Source organism: Hemitrygon akajei, chromosome 7 (assembly GCF_048418815.1).
Source record: "Hemitrygon akajei chromosome 7, sHemAka1.3, whole genome shotgun sequence".
In the NCBI taxonomy this organism is placed as follows: domain Eukaryota; kingdom Metazoa; phylum Chordata; class Chondrichthyes; order Myliobatiformes; family Dasyatidae; genus Hemitrygon; species Hemitrygon akajei.
The window spans coordinates 140,629,905-140,635,808 of record NC_133130.1 but is presented as its reverse complement, the minus strand read 5'-3'; positions in this window follow the sequence as shown (position 1 = coordinate 140,635,808).

Sequence of the window (5,904 nt, the reverse complement as noted above, 5' to 3'; positions counted from 1 at the left end):
GAAAATTTTTCTGCAGGAGCCTTCTTCTGGACAGTACCTTTACGAGATGCGTGACCCCAACCACTATCAATACTCTTCAAAGATCGTCTGCCTGGCGTCAGTGGTCACGTAACCAGGACTTTTGATATGCACCAGCTGCTCGTAGGACCCACTCCCATGGCTTCATGTGACCCTATTTTTGAGGGGGGGGCACTGCGCTAAGCAGGTGCTACACCTTGTCCAAGGGCAACCTGCAGGCTGGCAGAGGGAAGGAGTGCCTTACATCTCCACCCTGCCTCCCGGTAAAGCCACCTACATATTGCTTGATGTTCTGGACAGAGTGGGATGCAGGGTTATGTGTGCGTGCATTGGCAGATTCCGGTCACAGCAGAGAGAGGGAGTGCCCTGCTCCCGTACACACAGTGTTCTCAGCAACCTCACCCTTAAATGTCGGCATACAAGGACAGACACTGAATTACTCTGTCACTTCTTACAAAGCTAGCTATCTTTGTTGTAGCAAAGAGTAGAATCAGTCTGTGACAAGAAAATTTACAATTGGCAGTCTTTATCTGTCCTTAATACCTTGTAAACCTTGTGTTGTGGATGGCTGGCCAAAGTTTGGTTGTAAAACAGATAACCTGAGACATGCATGATCATCAAAGATTGGCATGGAACTGCGGGATGTCACTACAGGATACAGAAATGATGCAACAGGGCTGCTCCCCAAAGCCCTGGTGCTTAATACTGGTACCTGATACCCTGCTATAAGGCACACAGGTCACATTTCACTGTACCTTTCATCACTTGAGGATGCCTATTATGGGCCATTGCATTAAGGTTCTGTTGTAGCCAGTATGTGTACAATGAAGAGCTGGACCCCCACTATAAGATCGGGCACTTCCATAATATTCAACATGTTGGCTTGTAACTGGAATCTGTCCCACAGGAGGAGTCCTGGGCACACACTCATCTTCCTGACCCACTTAGTCACGTTGTCAGTACACTTAGCACAGATTGGTGTTAATACTGGAGACTGTACATTTTCTAATTCAGGCTCTCAGTGGTATGTTGTCGCACATCTCAGCCCAGATGTACTACAGGTCAGACATAGTGCAACATTCTCTCTGCACTGTTCCATCAAATGTTCTCAGTGAGTTACAGCACGACCAGGCATGAAGCTCTTTCTGTGCTGTCAAAATAGTGCTGGCAGAGATGAGCTGTGAATCGGGGACACCTCTTTTTCCCTTATTAGGGAGAGAGAGAACCTGTGGTATATTGAATTACCGGGTTAACGAATAGGTTTTGGGGTAATCTTAATAGCCTGTGTCTTAATTGATGCTTTGCTGCACGCTTGAGTGCTCGGTGGACGGTGCCGATGCGTTTTTTCTGGTGAGGGTGGTGTGGGGGTCATTGCCTTGCTGCTGTTTGTGTGTGGGAGGGGGGCCTGGGGGGATTTGGGGTTCTAATGTTTAACTGTCATTCATTCTTTAGGGCACTCCTCTGTTTTTGTGGACGGATGTGATGCACCATCAATAACTCACTCTGAGAAGTAAAGGCGAGATATCGGCTTTTATTGACTGGAAGAAGGAACAAGCAGTGGTTGACCACCATACTACATCCTGGAGACAGAGAGGCCGGGCCCAGGCCTCAATCGCCTTTATATAGGGGTCTGTGGGAGAAGCCACAGGAGCAGTCAGCGGGGGGGGGGGGGGGGGGGTGTCCAGACAGGTATATGTAGTTCACCACAGGATGCGAAGAAAAAGAATCTCAGGATGTATATTGTATACATTTCTCTGACATTAAATGTACCTACTGAAACCTTGTGATAAGCTGTGGAGTAAACCCCCCTCTCCATTGTTTCAAGACAAGGGAGGATTCACTTAGAAGCTGTCATAGGAAACAGTTGGTGTATTGAGTGAGGTGGAGAAGGAACTGGGTATGATGCTTTCTACAATGAATATCACAGTGAAGCTTTGCATGTGGTTGAGGTGCCAAAGCAGGTAGGGTCTGATGGACTATACTTGAGCCAGCACCTTCAGGAGAGGAGGGGTGATGAGTGAGTGGAAAAAATATTGCTCCATGTTAAACAAATAGTTTTGTAGCCAGTTTCCATTGCAATTTTTGTTCCTTTGTAAATGCAAGAATCGTTCAGTAAAGGAGACTACTAGTCATAAAGTGTTCAGGGCTCCCCGAGACTGGATGCCCGAATGCAGATTCTGCTGGCTTGTAGCCATGTCAAGAAAGTGGTGAGCAATGCTCATGATACTCAACATGCTGCCTTGTAATTGAAATCTGTCCCAAAGTATACGTTCTAGGCTGCTGCGTGGCACACACTCATCTTCCTGATCCACTTAGTCACGTTGACAGTACATATAGCACCGATTGGTGTTAATACTGGAGACTGTACGTTTTCTAATTCAGGCTCTCAGTGGTATGTTGTCACACATCTCCGATCAATTGTACTACAGGTCAGACGTAGTGTAACGTTCTCTCTGCACTGTTCCATCAGATGTTCCCGGTGAGTTACAGCACGATCGGGCATGAAGCTCTTTCAGTGCTGTCAAAATAGTGCTGGCAGAGATAATATGCAGAGGAAACTCCCTCTCCATTGTTCTAACTTCCATCAGCCTGAACAGCAACCTCCTACATTCAGTGTTGTGTTTCCTTACACACGTCAGCTGTCCCCCTTTGTGGGAAACTGCTAATTAGAGCAAAATGCCTATACAGTAAGTTCATCTTTGTATTTATGTTCTATATCATTTAAAAATGGTTAAGTTTGCTTTGCTCATGCACCTTCAGCGTCCATTAGGCACTCGCGTACCCAGGTCGGCTGATTCAAAGCTGGACGGCAGTATGGGCTGTCAGCAGGAGAAAGAGTCTTCAGAGTTGTACAGCCCTCAAACAGGCTCTTCAGCCCATCGTGAACACAGCAATCCCTTCGCTCATTTACACTGAACTCAATTGCTTGCATTAGCTCTACCTCCCCCGATGCCTTGCCTACTTAAGTGCTTGTCTAAATGCCTCTTAAACATAGTGATCGTACCTCAATTCCACCACCCTGACAGCACATTCCAGATATTAACCTCTCTTGTATAAAACTTATCTCTCAAATCCCTTTTAAAACTCACCTTAAATCTATGTCCTTGTTTTGATATCCTTACCATGTGACTATCAATCCTCTCTGTGCCTCGCAATGTTACATCCCTCCATCAGGTCTGCCTTCGGCCTTCTTTACCTCAGGAAAAACCAGCCTAGCCTATACAAATGCTCCCCAGAACTAAAATCTTCCCATCCAAGGAACACCCTCGGTAAGCTCACCAGCACATTCACATCCTTCCTGGAATGTTGCTGACCATCACAAGCCTGGGCGGAAGGTATGGAGATCCTGAGATGCCCAGTTATCAAGATCTCCCTCTCAACCTTGCCAGTGTAGTCCAAAGGAAAACTTATGAAGCAATACGTTTAGCACCAGCTTGGCTGCAGGAACTGCCGGAAGAATGTCCAATGTTGTCGAGCTGCCTTAGGGGCTCCACTCTGGATTTGCTGGCTGCGTTTCCTCCCGTAGCCTTCGTCTCTCCCAAGGCTGCCCACGGGGCAGTGGGGTTGTTTACCCATAGCTGGGGATCTGGTTCACGATCACCAGGGCGTGTCCACACACTGGTGGGCCTCTGTGGTACGTGAGCAGGGTCCAGACCTCCTCCCTGTCCTCTGTAGCTCAGCCTGAGTCCGAAAGGAGTTCAGTTTCTGTGTGTCGCCAGCGAGGAGGCACCACGTGAGGCTTGCTGTTAAAAAGGCTGTGTGCTGGCAGGGACACATTTACACATTCAGCTCTCCTTTTTGTGAAACTGCTAGCCAGAGGTGGAAGCTGAAGGTGAGAGCCACAAGCACTACCCACTACACTACCATGCTAGACGTGTCACAACAACCATTTTGACACCAGGGAGGTACAAAAAGGCTAAATTAATGGAGCAGGTGAGACAGGATGTGGAAAACGTGAAGTCATCTGCATTGGCAGAATGAAATATAAGCGCAGAGCAGCACTTGAATGGGGTGTGATTGAAAGGTGTTGGTTTTCAGAGGTAACTGGGTGTCCTCGTACACATGTGACAAGTACATAAAGTTATTAAGGGAAGTAAATGTCACCTTTTTTTTGCAAGAGGCTTTCAGTACAACAGTAAAATCATCTTACAGCTTAAAGTGTCTGTGATGAGACCACACCAGGCATATTGTGTGTGGGTCCAGTTTGCCTACCTAAGACTTAGAATTCTTAAAAAAACTGCAGATGCTGGAAATTTAAAGTTCTGACTAAGGGTCACAGACACTAAACATTATGTCAAATGTTATCTGATTTGCATTTTCCATTTTTGTTAAGGAAGGATAGATTTTCAATAGAGGGAGTGTAGCAGGGGTCCACTGGATGGATACCTGTGGTCAGTTGCTCTACAAAGACGGAATTAAGCAGCTTCTCTTGAGTTTGATCCACTGTTGCCTTTGGCTGAATGAAAGGCATATGAAACATTAAAAAAATACTTATCGTTTAACGGAACGGATACAAATGATTGTTCTGCTGACTGGGTGTGTAGAACACAAGGATGAGTCTCAAAGGTCAGACCTCTTTAACGTATTCATATTTGGGGATTTGGGATTTATTGCTTGTCTGTAATTACTCCTGAGATGCTGATGGCATTGTTTGCTTTGAATTGCTGCAGGACTGGTGAAACTCCTCCCCCAATGCTGCAGGGAAGGGAGATCCAGGATTTAGGCTAGTGATGCATTTCCAAGTCAGGATGGTATGGGGCTTGTTGGGAAATTTCCAGGTACTGGTTTTCACCGGCACCTGATGCCCCTGTCCCTCTCAGTGGCAGAAGTTATGAACTTGGGAGGTGTCCATAGCTTGGGCGAGTTACAGCAGTGGATTTTTTTTGGTGATGCACACTGCAGCCACTGTGCACGTGGTGAAGAGAGAAACTGTTTAGGGGAGCGGACAGGATGTGCCAAGCAGACAGGGTGCTGCTCAAGAATTGCCGGAGCCGCAGCCATCCAGCCAAGAGGACAGTATTCTGTCTGGTGCCTGACTTGCGCCTTCTTGATGGTGAAAAGTTCTTGAGTTATCATGAGGTGAATCCGGCCTCTGATCTGCTCTCAACAGCTGCTCCAGTATTGAGGAGAAGGCATTTCTCTAACAAGCTTCTGTCACTGATAAATTCCAAGACAGCGATAAATTGTTGGATATTACGGAATCAAGGGATATAGGATCAGTGTGGGGAAGTAGTAGCCATCACAGTGACTAGTTCAGCAGACCTCCACCTGCTTTTATTTCCTGCATTCTTATACAATGCATGGCTCCCATTATACTTCTACTTCACATTAAGTAATATTGCAGTAACTACAAAATATAAACAGTTCTACTTGACAACTAGTGCAATAAATTACATGGATTTCCCTCTCAATATGGAAGACAGACTGCCGTTCCCCATTCAGTACCCCTCAGACAGATGCAGCCCTTTTAAGAATCTTTCTCGAGACGTCAGCAGTTGGATTCCAGAGCAAACTCTGAAATAACATCTGGTTTAAGATGGCTGGCGACAGCTTACTGGTGGTTCACAAAGCGAGAAATACAATTAAGTACTTCATTAATAACTCTTTTTCTGAGGAAAACTGTAGTAAACGATCACCGCAAACAATGAAGAGGCGTGCAGGTGCGATGCAAAGTTGGAGCGAGGTTGAGGCATGGTCGAAGAGTAATGGTCGGAGCAAGGTAGAAGTGGTCAGAGTGGGGTGTACTTTGAATTTTGATCTTTATGTAATCAGATGTAAAGAATTTGCTCATCTGTGCAAAGTTTATCTACAATCTCCTTACACACAGTCCCACTGACAGCAAGCTTCCACTGGGAGCCATTTCAAACGGGAATTGCTGAGTGCAAC